A 17738-nucleotide genomic window follows, 5' to 3' on the forward strand; every position below is an offset into this window, starting at 1 on the left:
TGCATACATAGTTAAATGTTCACACAGCTCACATTTAGAACACAGAAAATCATTTTTCAAATTCTAGAGTCCCATAAGGAAGGAAAAATAGAGTTTTCTAGACTGTCTTTATCTCCTAACATACTATTTCTCATATACACACAATTAACGTATCCCTGAAAGCAAACAGTCAAGATACCTGTCTGTATACCCTTAACACCCTTTTATTTACCACAGGGAGCTGTCCTAAGCTAAATGCCTAAGAACAGGATCCAGTCCTCTCTCTCACCTCTGTAGGATCAGGAGGGATCAGTAGCCTATGAAATTGCAGATACCCCAAATGAGCTCAAGTCAACTTCATTCGGTGTCATTGTTAAATGACAGTTTTGAGACGCAGTGATAACATATGGAAATCTATTGAGTCAGCAATGCAAGTCTCAAAAATGAAATGCTGTAGTGTAACAAAGTATGGGTCTCAAATTAATCCCTATGTCTGGGTTTTTGATTGCCAGTTATATGTCAAACCCTGAGCTGTAAATTGCTAATTTGATGGATAATGGCCTGTCAGCAGATTGACTTGAAGTAACAATTGAAATACATTTCAATATATTTTAAATATATTTTGAACAAGATGCCACAGCAGGATAAACAAACAGCTTTGATCTCCGTGTCCCGCACTGACAGGGTAATTCCTTGTGGTGGAAGTAAGCATCTCCATTGTGTGGTGTTTAGCAGCATCCTTGGCCTTTTCCCAATAGAGGCCAGTAGCATGTTCCCTCCCCTGAGATGTGATAATCAAAAATGTCCTGGGGTGCCTGGGGCTGAGTCGGTTAAGCGTCCAACTCTTGGTTTCCACTCAGGTCATGATCTCCTGGTTTGGGGGTTCGAGCCCCAAATGGGGCTCCCGGCTGCCTGTGCGGAGCCTGCTTGGGATTCTCTCTCTCCCTTTCTCTGTCCACCCCCGCCCCCCGTGCTCTCTCTCTTTCTCTCTCTCTCAAAATAAATAAATAAACTTTTAAAAAAGTATCCTTAGACATTGCCAAATGTTGCCCTGAGGGGCAAAATAGCCCCCGGTTGAGAACCACTGTCCTATGCCAACATTCACACCCAGAAAAATGTGTGTTCCTTGGCAATATGCTGAGATCATAGCCACAGTGTATCAGACAATGAAGCTTCTGCACAGTGGCTGGAAATATCTAGAAGGTTGAATTTTGAGGATGAGGTCACTTAGTTAATAGGCTTGGTGTCTTCTAATGTCAGCAGTCATGGGTGTTCTATTCTACCACTGACATTCAGTTATGGCTGATATAGCAGTTTCTTGCAGAAGGCCTGTGGTAGCTTCTCCTGCCTTTGGAATTAGGAAATCCTGTGAAATGCAGTCATGAACCAGGACAGGGCACTGTTTGGATACACAGAGCAACCAGTTCTCGAGAACAAGAAGATGACTTTTTCAGAGTTCTACACTCCTGGTGACTCCTTATTCTCCTTGACCATAGCCCTGGATTCCCGGGGACCCTTAAAGGATCGTCAGTTCAGGCTGCCATAACAAAATACCGTAGACAGGCAGAAAACAGAAATTTCTCACAGTTCTGGCAGCTGGGAAGTCCAAGATTAAGGCATTGGCAGGTTCAGTGTCTGGGGAGAGCCTGCCTCCTGTGTCATAGACAGCCATCTTTTCGCTGTGCCCTCACGGTGGAAGAGGCAAGGAACCTCTGCGGGAGTTCTTCTGTAAGGACACTGATCTCATTTGCGAGGACTCCACCCTCATGACCTACTCACTATTCAAAGGCTCCTTCTCCAAATACCATCATGTTGTGGGTGGGTTTCAACATGAGAATCTCGGGAGACATACACATTGTGTGTGTAGCAGGGAGAGAGAGAGAGCTAACTCCTTCCAGCTGTGTTTAAGCAAAGCCGTCCTATCACGGGCTCCAGGAAGAGGATTGTGTTCGATTAGATCAAGGCATTATTCTATAATGCTCCCGGCTCTAAGAGTTTACTTCCAATCCAAATGTCCTCTCCTCTACAGAGCTAGGGATGACTGAAAATAGCAACAGCCCCTAAAGTGGCCTCTAGGAAGTTTGCCCTTCTTAAAACATGGCTCCCGTTGCCCTCAGAACTCAGGGGCATCAGCTCAGAGACAGTTTCTCCCGTTGTCCTCCTACCGGCCCGGACTTTTGAGTGAGAGATAATGTCTAAGCTTCAAGTTTCTTTAAAGACACTAGTTGGATCACTAAGATCATCCCTCTAATCCCTTTGCTGCACCATAGACCCTTCCAGTCCTTCCGAGTTCACAGCTCCCCCCACTGTACTTCCCGGCTGCTGCTTCTGCTCCTGGCCCACCGTCTGCCCAAGGCCAGTCCTGGTCTTCGTTTGCCAGACTGCTCACCTGTTTCCATCTCAGTGCTGCTCCTTCCCAAGCTCCCTGGGTGGAAGGAGACACTATGACCGCCACTGCCCTGTCCTCCCATCCTGATGGTGCAGCTATGGACACTGATGTCGTTGACCCCCTTTCCAGAGCTCTGCACCTCAAGGGTGGGGGTGGGGCCTGCTCCTCACTGAATCTCTGCACCCCCACAGCACTTATGCATCTTACCCATCATGGCTTTCATCATTTGTGTGGAAATAGGGGGACACTGTATCTTCCAGTGTCTGGGGTGTACAGTCGATCCTCGTTATTTAGAGGTTCCGTATTTGCTAACTTGCCTAGTTGCTAAAATTGACTTGTAACCCCCAAATCAGTCCTCATGAACTTGGGTGGTCATCATGGACATGCTCAGCATATGATGAAACACTTGTGTTCCTGGCTGAGGGACAAGAAGGTGACACAACTGCCCTTTGTTTCAGCTCTCGTACTGTCAACAACGCCCTTTTCCTCCCATTAGCTGCCACTTTTTTTTTTTCATTTTTGTGCCTTTCATTGGTGATTTCATTGTTGCAAACCCAAGTGTGGTGCTAGCCATTGTTCAGTGTTCCAAAGTGCAAGAAGGCCAATGGTGTGCCTTACGGAGAAGACACTCGTGTTCCGTAAGTTTCTTTCAGGCAGGAGGTGTGCTGTTGGTGGGACATTCAATGCTAATGGACCAACAATATATATTAAATAACGTGCTTTTAAACGGGATGACACATAACACAAGACTATGTGTTGATCCCCTGGTGCGATTGTTGTGACCAGAGGCTCACAGGAACTGAACCCTGTGTCTCCCCTAGTAGCAATCACTCAATATGCACTAATTTATAATTAATTATATATGTTTACATATGCAGGTGCTCCCTTGAAGGGTCTACAAAAAGCTGATGACACTGATTGCTCCAGAGAGCAAAACTAGGTGGCTGAGCGACAGGGTGGGAGGAGACTTTTTATGATACTGCCTTTTGTATTTTGTGCCATGCAAACATACCCATCAAAAAATTAAATGTAGTCATTTAAAAGCAAATCATAAAGTGAAAAAACACCATTTAGTGTTATTTCTCTTCAGTGTCAGGGAAACAAAGCAACTACTGCTAAACATCTGGTCTATCAGGTGACACTTGACTTGCTCCCTGATCTTTAATGTCCTACACCAGCTCCCCCATGCTCTCTCTGCCTTCTCAGCCCTGCTTCTCCCCACCCCTTCGTGAATGATTCGGGTATCCCTTCCTCATGAGAAACACTGCTGTCCTCTATCCCTACAGTCTACTTTTCCATCAAAGTCCTGGAAGAGTTTCCGGACCACTTTTTCCTTTCTCTGTGGGAACTACTTACAGTTCACTGTCACTCAACATCCCCTCCTGATGTGGTCGGTTGGCTTTAAGTTTCAAGTCTCTCCAAACGCGTTACCAGTTCTTGAAGATGAGATGGGGGTCTTACTCCCCTTTGAACTCCTTCAGTGCCTGGCATGTAACAGACAGTAATATTGATTGATTGATTGATTGATTGATTGTCCTTTATCATTCAGTACCAAAAGCATTTTTATTGAAGCCTTTATTTCTAAGTAAATTCCTATCCAGTTGTGTAAAACTGAAGCCTAGGTGATTATGCTTTAAGAGTAGCATGAGGATTTTGTTTGGAGCTCTGGGAATGACTTGTAACTATTCTACGAGATGGAAGTAGGTTATTCCATCTGTGAGCAGAGAATCTAGAAACCAGATTTTTATCTCAAATAAGTCACAAAGTGGGAAGGGATCTGAGCTTAGTTTTGCTGAGTTGTTATAGTGCTGACCAGTGTCTCTGGCACCTAACGTAACTCACTGATCTCCGAAAGCCTGTCAGGTAGCTGTAATGAAGCCTGTTTCATCGATGAACAAACGGAAGCTTTGCTAGTAATCTAAGCATAATGTAGCTGAGAAACCAGAACTGAGCTAAGAACTCAGGTCTGAAAGTCTACCACACTGGCTTGCCCCCGTACAGAACAAACAGTAAGCATTTTGAACAAATAGGAGTGAAAGTATCATTTTGGCTGTAAATTCACAGTCTTGTGCCTTTGGGTAAAACACAGGGCAAGAACATTTGAGATGGTCCCAGGCAAGGCACTGGATAACTATGATATGTGCTCTAAGCAAGGAAATAGAATGAGGGACTTTGCCCTCCTTCAAAGTGCTGGTATCAGCCGGCAAAAGTTCTCGATCCTGGATGAACTACATTAGACATACCTGGGGACTTTAAAAAATACAAGCAAGAAAAAAAATAAAAATATGAAGTACAGATAGGGAAGGCATTCTGACCTAATTATTTTGGGAGGGACTCAGGCCCCAGTTATTTCATAAAGGTCTCTCCAGAGGATTCCACTGTGCAGCCAGGATTGAGAACCACCGGGATGGAACAATAGAGAGGTGCAAGGACCAAGGCATTTCTCTAGTGTAGCGGCTTTAAAATCTGGTCCCCAGACCAGCAGCATTTGCATCACCTGGGACCATGTCAGAAATGTACTTTCACATTCAATCACTGAATCAGAAACTCTGGGGTGGGGGGTTGGGGGGGGGGCTGCAATCGTATTTTAGGTTTTAGAATCATTTTAGGATGATTCTGGTGTGTGGTAACGTGTAAGAAGCCCAGCTCTTCAAGCAGGCAATTCGCTGAAAAGGGAATACAGATAGTCAGTAAACATGTGGAAAAATGTCCAGGAAAATACAAATGACAATAACAAGGAAGTACACCTTTAGTCTTTCAGATTGGTAAAAATGTAAAGGATTGATAGCATCTAGTGTGGCAGTCGGATACAGGAAACACATACTCTCAGATAGGACTAGTGGCAGGGAAACCAATGCAACATCTCTAGAGCAGAGTTTGGCAGATTAATTTAGAATTTTAAATAAGCTTATCTCATGACCAGGCCGTTTCCTTTCTTAGCCTCTCTGCTACAGAAACCCTTGCCCCAGCGCATAAACACATGCATACGAAGATATTCATCGTGCTGTCATTGGCGATGAGGGGAAACTGGAAACAACCTAAATACTCACGGATAGACAGACGGGCTAGATAGCCTGAGAGCACAGCCTTCCTATGGGATACTAGGCAGCAGGGGAAAAAGGAAGATGTGGCTCTAAGTGTGGAACTCTCCCCGAGACAGTGTGGCCTGCAGAGGCAGGGGGCAGAAACAGATATAAAATATGGCACCATTTAAGCTAGGAGAGTCACACCCAAGTGCTCTAAATGTTCTCTGTGAGTGTAAACTTATGAAAATGCATAGACCAGCTCTCACCTCTGTAGGGGACAACAGTAAGGGAAACAGATAGAATGCAGGTGTGAAAGAGACTTCAGACTTACCTATAATTTTTAAGTTTCTTGTAAGATTTATGTGATGAAGTATTTCTTGAGCAATGAAAAACAATTTTTGAGAACACAAAAAACACCCATGGAAATGTTCTACTAACGTGATGATTCTTAATCATTTTTTGGTCATGACTTCTGGGAATTTGATGAAAATTCCACACACACACACACACACACACACACACACACACACCCTCCCTCAGCCCCAAATTCCACAAAGGCATGAAACTTTTTGTTTAACTTCAGGGAGTTTCTAGATACCCTGATGCCTCTTAGGGCTTCTGGGTCCTGGGTCGAGAGTTGCTGGCCTGCCTGATCTTTGAGGATCTTGAACAGCTTTGCTTTTCCACCTTGGGTTCTATGACCCCGTCTTCACCGTATGTGTCCCGGAGGAGTCATAATGTCTGACAGCTATTTTTATGAGCGTCAGCAGCTCTTCCCCAGCAGATTAAATTTCCCCAGAAGGTAGATTTTCGCTGACATCTTAATACTTGGAAAGGAGCGGATGATCCTTGAGGAGTGAGTGAATATAGCATATGGTTTGCCGAGCCGCAAACAGAAGCTGATCTGTGTCAAGGAAGCTCCAAGTGTTATGCATTTGCTTTGAGACATCATCAGGTTCTTTTTTTAAGTTTTGCAGTGTCATTCTGCCTTCACATGCTCACGGACCCCTTTCCGGACCCTTTGGCTGTAAGAAGAGATTTTTTTTTTCTTTTATGTTTTCAAGGAAGAAAGGGGGCAAGAAAACAGTATCTTTTCACTTGTAAAAATTTTAATCAATTTCCCTTTTGCTATCCCCAAATGGTCTTATGAAATGAAGGCTTTTATGTGTCCTCTTTGAGTCTACTTTAAACTGTCTTGAAGGGCAAAGTTGGTCCTCATAAAAGTGAAGCTCCTTCGTAACCTACTTCTTACTAAGTTCCTGAGCTGCCGGTGGATTTATGGCCCTCGAGCACTGAGTCTCGTCTTCAGTGTGCGTGAGTGCCTTCCATCCAGTCTCCCGGGGAAGCACTTTTAATCCTCTCACTGTGCCCACCCCAGTTCCTCGTTGCTTTTCACACCATGGCAGGTTTGGGAGAGCCCTGGAGAGGTTGGTTATGAATGGATCTATTTATCCTTCCTCTGGCTTCTCCTTGACTTGGTTACATTCTGAGTAGGAGACGAGAGGCCAGAGTACTGGATGGGATCAAACTGGTGCAGCCACTGTGGAAAACAGTATGGAGGCTCCTCAAAAAGGTTAAAAATAGAACTACCTTATGACCCAGCAATCGCACCGCTGGGTATTTACCCAAAGGATACAAGAATACTAATTCTAAAGGGATACATGCACCCCAATGTTTATTGCAGCTTTATCTACAAGAGCCGAGATATGAAGCAGCCCAAGTGTACATCAGCTGATGAATGGATGATGAAGTTGCAAATATAATGGAATATTATTCAGCCACAAAAAAAGAAGAAAATCTTATCATTTGCAACAGGATGGATGGAGCTAGTGGGTATTATGCTGAGATAAGTCAGAGAAAGACAAATACCATATGATTTCACTCTTGTGGAATTTAAGAAATAAAGAAGTAAAGGGAAAAAAATAGACAAAGCAAGACACAGACTCTTAATTATAAGACAAAACTGATGGTTACCAGAGGGGAGGGGATGGAGGGATGGGGATGAAGGGGTGCACTTGTGGATTTGAGAATAGGATGATGTATGGAAGTGTTAAATCACTAGGTTGTACACCTGAAACTCCTGTAACACTGTCTGTTGACTAACAGGAATTAAAATAAAAACTTGAAAGAAACACCGTATGGCATTTTCTAAGAAATGTGGATGGTCATACCTTCAAAACAACAACAAACTCTGGCCTTTATTCAGTAAGGATGAAAATGAGTATTCCTGAGTCCTTTCTCCTCTTGGAGAATATTTTCTGCCCTGGGCATTGAAGCCTGTCTGTGGGCTGGTCCAGCCTGCTTTTTCAGGCTCACTGCTTGCTTCCGTGAACTCTTGGTTTCAGCCACTCTAAAGACCCCTTCCTGCTTCCAAGTCCTTTGCCCATGCCCTTCCGGCCCACCCTGCCATGGCCCCAGCCACATTCATATTTTCTTTGTTCATCATGGTCTAGATTCCAGTGTAAAATTTTCAGACAGCATTTGCTGATCAACACAGTTGACCATACTCGTTTTGCTTTGAGTGTTTACAAAACTTTATCTCTTCTACTCATAAGGTACTCCTCACCTTTACCTCAACAAATGTGGTTGAACACTCGGTGCTCTTCGGGTTCTGGGGATACAAATGAGATTCTGTTCCCATAGAGCTATGCTCAAGTGTGTGAAATAGAATGAACAGGCACACAGATAAATGCACTAATTTCAGAGTGAAGAAAAGAAAGCAATGATATAATAAAGTGAACAAGAAAGATAACATTAGATAAGACGCTCAGGGAAGGTTTCTGTGAGGAGAAAGCATTTGAGTTGAAATCTCTATGGTCAGAAAAAGAGCATTAGGCAGATGGAAAGGGCACATGCAAAGGCCCTGAGGCAGGAAGGAGCTTGGCATGTGGGTGGCCATGGGTTTCCTTGAAATAAAGAGATTTTATAAGATGACTGTATTTCCTTTGCAGCATCTAGCCCATAATAAGGCAATCAGCTCCTAGACTGTTCTCTCCATGAAGGTAGATTCCATGTCTGTCCCACTTCCCATGACTAGTAGCACAGTGACTGTCACATACTAGACATTCAAATTGATGAATGAATGAAGGATGAATGCTCATTGAGTAACTGAATGCCTTCCGTCTGGTCTGATAGAAACTTTGCAGCAGAGCCAGAATGGACAAAAGAACTCCTTCTTTTCCTAAATGTTAGTCCTTGCTTAGCCAGCTCTCTTCGAATCTCCCTTACTATTCACTCAATGAAGTCAGACGAGGCACTGAACTCCCTTTTCGGAGGAACACTGTACTCATGAGAGATCTCATATATGAAATGTTTGGAACTTTTGGAAGCTGCTCAATGAATTCAGGCAATTCCTACAGCATGGCTCAGCAGGTGGGAAGCCGGAAGTCACTGTATATTAAATTTTACTCAAGCAGCAGTAGGAGTGCAGTGTGACCAGTCCCTGCCCTTACTGCTATAGGATTCCAAAGCTGGCACCGCTTTTAAGCTTTCGGAATGTGGATAAAGCATTCCATCATGTTAGCGGGACACTATTTTACCTTCCCCGCTGCTGAGCTGATTGTTGTAGTAATCCCAGGGCACCCGTCTGGCCCTTCTCTTGCATTCTCTCATGGAGAAGGCTGTGCTACAGTCATTCAAAAGTGATCCCTAGTGGAGTGGTGTCTTTAGCGAATCAAGGAACCTGTCCATTCACAGTAGAAGCAATAATGTAGTAAGATCAGTTTTCAGGAGCATCAAGTCCAGTAAAGAATGTAATCAAGAGCTCTGTTAAAATAATGAACTTGCATTCAATAATGAACCTTCACACAGCAGTGGTTGAAACCAGACTTACTGCGGCTTTCGGTGGAAGTAGAAGAAGCATAAATGACTGTGAACATCTTTGAAATGGCTAAGAATAATTTACTCTTTCAGTGTTCTACCTCTGTCCAGTATTCCTATTTAGGATTACAAAATGGTAGAGACAGTGGCTGTTGGCTCAGACGGGGAAGTGGATGAAACACTTTGATGCCCTTCCTCCCGTGAAGCTAAGAGACACCCCAGTTCACTCCATCAAGGGGTCCATTTTTTCCCTAAACAACAAAAAGCAAGTGCTTTCGCAGTGATACTTCCTAGAAAGAATTCTCAGCCCACACCTATTTCCAAACCCATTCTGCTGCTATTACCACTGCTGACGGCAGTCCGGACCTGAGCACAGGTGCAGAGAACACCCATACGCTAACAATCTCCCGTGTGACTCATGAGCCAAGCTGACCTCATAGCTAAGCTTTAGTGTTGCATAGCAACAGAGAACCTGGGCTGAGTATTTCTTTTTTTTCTTCTTTTTTAAAAATTTTATTTTTTTTAATTGACATCCAAGTTAGTTAGTGCAAAAATGATTTCAGGAGTAGATTCCTTAATGCCCCTTCCCCATTTAGCCCATCCCCCCTCCCACAACCCCTCCAGTAACCCTCTGCTTTTCTCCATATTTAAGAGTCTCTTATTTTTGCCCCTCTCCCTGTTTTTATATTATTTTTGCTTCCCTTCCCTTGTGTTCATCTTTTCTGTGTCTTAAAGTCCTCATATGACTGAAGTCATATGATATTTGTCTTTTTCTGACTAATTTCACTTAGCATAATACCCTCCGGTTCCATCCACATAGTTGCAAATGGCAAGATTTGCTTCTTTTAGATTGACAAGTAATACTCCATTATATATATAGACCACATCTTCTTTATCCACTCATCCATCAATGGATATTTGGACTCTTTCCATACTTTGGCTATTGTTGACAGTGCTGCTATAAACATTGGGGTGCATGTGCCCCTTTGAAAGAGCACACCTGTATCCCTTGGATAAATACCTAGTAGTGCAATTGCTGGGTCGTAGGGTATTTCTATTTTTAATTTTTTGAGGAAGCTCCATACTGTTTTCCAGAGTGGCCACACCAGTTTGCATTCCCACCAGCAGTGCAAAAGAGAGTCTCTTTCTCCGCACCCTTGCCAACATCTGTTGTTGCCTGAGTTGTTAATGCTAGCCATTCTGACAGGTGTGAGGTGGTATCTCATTGTGGTTTTGATTCGTATTTCCCTGATGATGAGTCAAGTTGAGCATTTTTTCATGTGTCAGTTGGCCATCTGGATGTCTTCTTTGGAGAGGCGTCTATTCATGTCTTTTGCCCATTTCTTCACTGGAGTATTTGTTTTTTGGGTGTTGAGTTTGATAATGGGCAGAGTATTTCTTAGCACACTACCTAGTTGTTTTCACCACTCAACTTAAAATGTCAAGTTCAACAGTGACCTGGTATAGTGGCCTGAGTTTACTATCGTGTATGTAATAGTAACGTGTAGCTGATGAGGGTGGGAAGAAGAGACAGAGGATGAAATGGTAGTGTCCATACTCCTGGTTTAGCCCCCTTTTGACCACTTCACAGTTACTCTCTGAAAGAGCACTGCCTGTGATGCAGTTTGAGCTTAGACACCGACAAATGTTAGTGCTGGTGCTAATCATTTGACTGGCTGATTAAGTGATTGATTGAATTAAGTTGGGGACCAGTTAGGCAGCTGTACTCCCTAAGTATTTCCTGCTGCACCATTATATCTCCAAAGCATTGTCCAGCCTGCAACATTAGAGGGCCTCACTAGAAGGCAACCAATATGGCCTGGTGTAAGCACACTCCGTGGTCTCTCTGACTGATGTTGAACCCAGGTTGGAATGAACTGGAAAGTCCTTCTGAACAGCATGGGGGCACATCATGAAGGATTATTATTTGCCACACAGTTACAATAAAACTTGTTTTCTAACTGGTGTCTACTTATTTCCAGAAGAAGCAATTTCCCTTCTTTTTGGGGAGTTCTCAAGAAGGATGCTTGACTCTTAGAACTCAATAGATGAGGAAAATCTTGAATCGTTCTCAGGAAAAATCTTCCCATTAGATCCTTACGTGTCATCAAATAAGCCCAGTTTTCAGAACATACTTTCCATCTTGGACCACTTTTCATAAAAAGAAAATTTACAAAAGAAAAAAACCAAAACCCCGAATTTACAACTAGGAGGCTATCAGCCAAGACTGAGGGTCTGCTCAGTGGACTGACACTGACACTCAGTGGTTCTGATTTAGCTTCTGCCTTCAATTCTTTGGTGATCTGGGTAATATGACTTCGACTCAATAACTGTGAGCCTCGGCATGCAAATGCCAAACAGCAGTTTCCAAAGTCCTAATTGTGCTTTCCAACTAAACTAGCTTTCTCCACCCAGTTTAACTCACTTGATGCATTCACTTACACTACAGGTATTTCAGGCACCCAGCTGACTCACTCTAAGAGACACCCAGCATGCCTTTGGCCCATTACTAGTACTAAGTCACTATAAAGATGAGGAAGACAAGGCAGGAGATGAACAGCTTTTGCCTTTTGCACAGAGTCTAGTGGAAAAGACAGTGACGCACACCGATGGTGAAGAGCCATCTGTGGGAAGCTGGATTTGAGGGTGACACAACGTGGAGAGCACAGTGGGGAGAGGACAAGGAATTCTTGCAAGACCAGGAATTTGTTTTCGCTGAGGAGGGGGCACCACTGGCGTTCGCTGTTGAAAGGAGGCTTTGCCAGACAGAGAATAGAGGAAGCGCATTCCCAGCGGGTGGAACCACATTAGCAACACACCCCACATGGAGACGTAGGGGAGCCTGATACGTCTGAGAAAAGTAACTGTCCAGGCAGCTACTGTCTGAGGTGTGGCAGGGCACACACGAACACAGAAGAACCTGGAGAGCCCTGTAGCGGTGAAACACAACGGGGCTTCAGTCAGTTCAGGTCCGGGCACCATGAATCAGCTGCAACCACTAACAAAACCCAAAGGCTCCTTTGTTCATGCTGTGATATTACTGAGGCCCAGGGAGCAGGACTTAGGAGGCAAGAGCGTGTGCTCTGTTGTGCAACAGACTTGAGTATGTTTCTTGGCCACAGATCTTGCTGTAATTGTGGGTTTGGAAAATTATTAGCTCCTCCTAAACCTCAGCCATATTACCAGTAAAATAGGGCTAGGAGTAGTGCATCCTTCTTAACTATGAACATGAGGAACAAGTGAGAGAATGTACATGACTGGCCGGTACGCAGGAGGTGCTCAACAAATGTTGGCCGATACACAGGAGGTGCTCAACAAACGTTGGCTCATATCCAGGAGGTGCTCAACAAATTTTGAGTTCATAATAACACGATTCATAATATCCGGCGAATAACATATGATTGATAATGATGTTTCCTTGGTCAGGGTCAGTAGAGAAGCCCAGGGTCAGGTAGATCAACTGAGGTCAGATAACCCCATCACTCGGTTTCTGAGAACAGCCCTGGTGGGATTTACAGCTTGGGCCCCATGTCTCAGCCAGATTTATAGTGTGGGGAGGACATGCCCAGCAGGCTCATCTGTCCTCAGATTTCTTACCCCCATCCCCCCCTGCCAAGGATCAAGGAGAGGGAGCCCAAGCCTTGGATTATGAAGACATTCTTGCAGCTCCCTGTGTAAAATGATAATGCCAAAGGTTCCTGGCCCCAAGCACGGGAATATGTCCCCCATCCAAGGCTCCTTGTCCCCACATGATTACTAGGTGCCTGCTGATATTAGACCCTAGGGACTATCTGTAAAGTCCTTGTTTCTTTCCCCTTTTGTCTTTTGTGTGTTTAACAGCTGCCTTGTACAGGTGGATACAGGGTGTGTTTCTACTTCCTGGGAGTGGTTGTTGCCTTGAAAAGAGATTTTTTTTACTAGACTTGTTTTTTTTTTTTTTTTTTTAACGTTTATTTATTTTTGAGACAGAGAGAGACAGAGCATGAACGGGGTAGGGTCAGAGAGAGAGGGAGACACAGAATCCGAAACAGGCTCCAGGCTCTGAGCTGTCAGCACAGAGCCCGACGCGGGGCTCGAACTCACGGACCATGAGATCATGACCTGAGCCGAAGTCGGCTGCTTAACTGACTGAGCCACCCAGGCGCCCCCTAGACTTGATTTTTTAAGAGCAGTATTAGGTTCACAGCAACACTGAACAGAAAGTAATAGAGCTTCCACATTCCCTGCCTCCCTGCCCAGCCACCCACACCCTCCCTAAACATCAGCACCCCCAGAGAAATGGCACATCTATTACATTCAATAAACCTATGTGGACACGTCATCTTAACCCCAATTCCATAATTTACATGAGCGTTCAGTCTTGGTGGTGTACCTTCTGTGGGAGTTGTAAACTTTTTATGCCAGCAATGTTTAAGATTGTGTTGAACTACAAAAACAAACAAACAAACAAACAAACAAACAAAAAAGTAAGAAAGGCATGAAGAAAGGAAGCAGAGGAGACAAAGGGCCATCTGCTCACCCAGACAAGTCTCATCCCCAATCTCTAAAGCTCTTAGTAAAGGTTAGTGATAGTTCTTGCCTAAAATGTCCATATTCTTCTCCTGTTTCTGGACTCTGCTTCTACTGTCCTGCGCCTGTCTCTGGGCCTTCCTCTTCCTGGGGAGATAACTCCTGCCTTTGAGGCTTTTCCTTGCAGCCTTCCCCCCCACCACACACATATTTTCCAGGGCTACATGATGGGCCCCCCCAAACTGTGATAGGGGAAAGTGTTTTGAACTAGTTGTCTCAGAAAGGGACGGGGGCAATTTGGAGAGATTTCTTTCAGCCCCTAAGACAACTTATTTTAACTGCTCTGGCAAAGTTCCTGTAAGGAAATCTAAGTCAGCATCTTGCTCTGACAGGTGAATATGCTTGTGTGAAGTTGGCTGCTCCGGGAGCCCTGGGCAGTGCTGAGACGTCCTTCCAAACAGGGACCCAAATGGCTGAAGGGCTCCAGTTACCCAAGAGGTGAGTGACGTGGACACTTTGCCAGTTGCAGACAGGAAAGGAGTGGGGTGAGGGAGGTGCTGGAGGGAAGGACAGAGGAGAAAGGAAGGACAAGGTTGTGGGGGGAGTGAAGCAGGACGCAGTGGGCCACAGTCAAGCAGCCTGGGGGAGGGAGCAGAGTCCTGTCGCTGACCATACCCCTTGCCATACTTTGGGGGACAGGGATGCCTCCCACCTTGAACCTCAGGGTGTGATCAGTGATTTACCAACCCCGAATACACCCTGCCTGAGGTGGAAACCATTCTGGGTGACTCCCGGGGTCGTGAATGTCCTCTTGTGGCGAGTGACTGTGGCAAACGATGTTAGCTGCCTGCAAGCTGGCAAATGGAGTCTGTCCTAAACCTTCGATTCAGGATTTGCACGTGTGTTAAGTTTTTTTTTCAAACAGAAAATTAAAATGCACACCCATTTAAATGTTTTCATTTTACCTTGTTTTTGTTCATTTGCATGTCCTGTATTTTTCTAAAATACGGAGGAGTTGTGCTGGCGATGATAAAGATAAATTATTTACAGCTGTAAAAATTGAATCAGTTTGAAAAAAAATTACAAAACAATTTTTTTTTTTTTTTTAGTTTTACAGAGGATAGGATAAAGGAATACATATTGTTGGCCTTGTTTAACTTGTGGGACGGAGGTGGAACTGGAACAAGAGGTGGGGGTAGGGGCTTGTCAGCCTTAAACTGTCTCTATATTGCTCACATCATTCAAATGAGTGTATGTTCCTTTTGCCATTTTTTAAGGAAATTCAGGAAAGAAAGGAAAATTAAAAAAAATTTTTTTTGCCATGTGTTTTTCAAAAGCAAATCTGTTTCGTTAAGTGAAACTTTTAATTCACTTTTTGAAATTGTACAAGATGTTGTGAATTGAATGTTATTTTCTTCACTCTTTAGCAGATCCTTTCTGCCAACTTTACATGTTTCAGCCCACCTGGCAAAAGTTTTGCATTTGTCCCTCAATATGGACCACACGGGCCTTTCTGTCACAAGCAACTGTTTCCACCAAATGGATTCAACATGCGCCTTTAATTCAGAGCTTCGGTAGCTCAAACGACATTTTTTCAACTATGAAGTTTTGTTTGAGCTGACAAAAAAAGTCTGGGAAATCATTTAACAAATATCCATGACTCACCGTCTTGGTTTAACGAATGTCATTTTCCCATACTTGCTTTAGATCTTTAAAAACCATTGCAATTTAAAATAATAATAATAATAATAATAATAATAATAATAATCATACTAGTTGTTTATCTCCTGCCTTTATTCCAGTAGTAAATGTGTCCCTGAAGCTGGTATGCATCTTACTGTCCAGTGTTTTATGCTTTCATTTTATGTGTGCATCCATAAACGATATGCACCATTATTTTATATTTTACCATACTAAACCAAAGTAGTATGGTGCTGTCTACGTAATTAATTTTTGCTATTTTCATCAACTTTTTTTCTTGAGGTTTATCCAGATTGACACACGTAGTCCCAGTTCGTCTGTATACATCTCGTTGTATAGCTCATCTGCAACTTTTTTATCCATTCTCTTACTCATAGACACGCAAGACATTTCTGGGTTTTCCCCACTATAATAACGGCTGCATTGAACATCTTTGTCTCTGTGGTCTTGTGCACTTGAACCGGAGCCCATCCTAGGGATGGTCCTCGCAGGGAAACCACTGGGTCACTGAAACATCTTCTAACATTTAAGAGAGAGGGAGACACACACCCAAAGTCTCGGTCTTCTTCAGGAAGCAGGTTTAGTAAGGACTCTGGGTCATTTCATTGCCCCCAAGGGTGAATGTCCCACTTCTTTTCATTACTTTTCTCTCAAATTGGAAACCTGGGAACCTTCCTCCTTAGAATCCAGGTTGCAGAGAATTTGTTGGTCTGAACTCAAAGAACTAACTCATCCTGAAGCAGAACTCATGAAAGTTGTTATTTTTTCCTTTCTTTTCTGTTTCTATTGCATGGTGATTCAGAACATGTTAAATAAAATATCAAGGCCAATGCGCTTATTCAAGAAAGAAAATGTCTTGCTAACTGGGATGGTAAATTCAAGACCCTGAATGGCTATGAGCTGGATTGAAGGATGTCCCTGGGCTGTTACTTGACAGAATGCTGGAATGGTATTTTTCCCCTCCTTCTAGATCAATTTCAGCGTGTTCCCATCAGCAAATTCCCAGGTGATGTTTAGGCAGCTTCATTTTAAGAGTCTGTTGGTCACAGTGGTGACCTGTGGCCTTTCCAGGAGAGGTAAAATAAATCCTCCTGATGTTGCCCCCTCCTGCCTCATGCCAGCCTTGTCATAAATCAGCCCTCCCAACCTGAGTGCTTCTCAGGACTGACAGACCCTGTGAGGATCAGATGATGCCTGTGCTGCCTGGTACCTGTGGTCACCTGAAGCTTCCTCAGCCCCACATGTGAGCACCTGCTCCAAAGGTGTGTAACACGTGCCCCAGACCTTCCCAAGCTTCCCACTGCCGTCAGGGGGACCCCCAGCCCTTTGGGTTCCAAAGTGTGCCACATGCACCAGGCACGATACGCATTGTGAACTAAGGTGGCCTGCCGCTAAATCTGTTGCATTTTAACGGTTGTTAATTTTTAGGCGTATTTCACAAACTTTATTGCATTGAAGGTCAATCATTAAGTCATTGGTTTTAAAGAAAAATATTAAAAACATGAAGATGCATGTGTCTATGGCAAACATTATGAAAGTATTGTGCAAATGACTACATTGAGGAGACATCGCCTGAGCCAAAACGTAGTCTGGCTCAGTGTGCGAGAAGTCACAGCTCATCTGAGCATTACACCTAGCGAGTGTTGCTTTGGGTACATCTCTTCAGTTCATTTGAGTCTGAGCTTACCCACCTGGAAAATACAAGGGTTGGAGTAGGTCACTGGTTCTCGGCCCTGCCCTCACCTTTGAATCACCTGGGAAAAATTTTAAAATACTGATGCCTGTCATTCTCTGCAGACCAACTCCATGATCATCTCTGGGGTTCGGCCAAACATCAGTATTTTTTTTTTAATGTTTGTTTGTTTATTTGTTTATTTATTTATTTATTTTTTGAGAGAGAGAGAGAACATGTGCACATGTGAGCAGGGGAGGGGCAGAGAGAGAGGGAGAGAGAATTCCAAGCAGTCTTTACGCTGCCAGTGCAAAGCCCAATGTGGGCCTTAATCTCACGAACCATGAGATCACAACCTGAGCCGAAATCAAGAGTCAGACACCCAGTCGACTGAGCCACCCAGGCTCCCCCAGACATCAGTAGTTTTTAAAAGCTTCTTCAGGTGATTACATACAGGCAGGATTGAGAACCAGTGGATATAATGATATCTGAACTTCCTAGGATAAACTAATTTTCTGGTCCCTTGGGTAGACTATAAAATACTGTTTCAGTAACAGTGGGGGAGGGTCATCACCCTCTTCAGGCTCGGCCATAACCAGTGTGATATTTAACCACTGGGCAAGCCCGGTCAGCACAGGTCTAT

Source organism: Acinonyx jubatus, chromosome E1 (genome assembly GCF_027475565.1).
Source record: "Acinonyx jubatus isolate Ajub_Pintada_27869175 chromosome E1, VMU_Ajub_asm_v1.0, whole genome shotgun sequence".
Taxonomy (NCBI): domain Eukaryota; kingdom Metazoa; phylum Chordata; class Mammalia; order Carnivora; family Felidae; genus Acinonyx; species Acinonyx jubatus.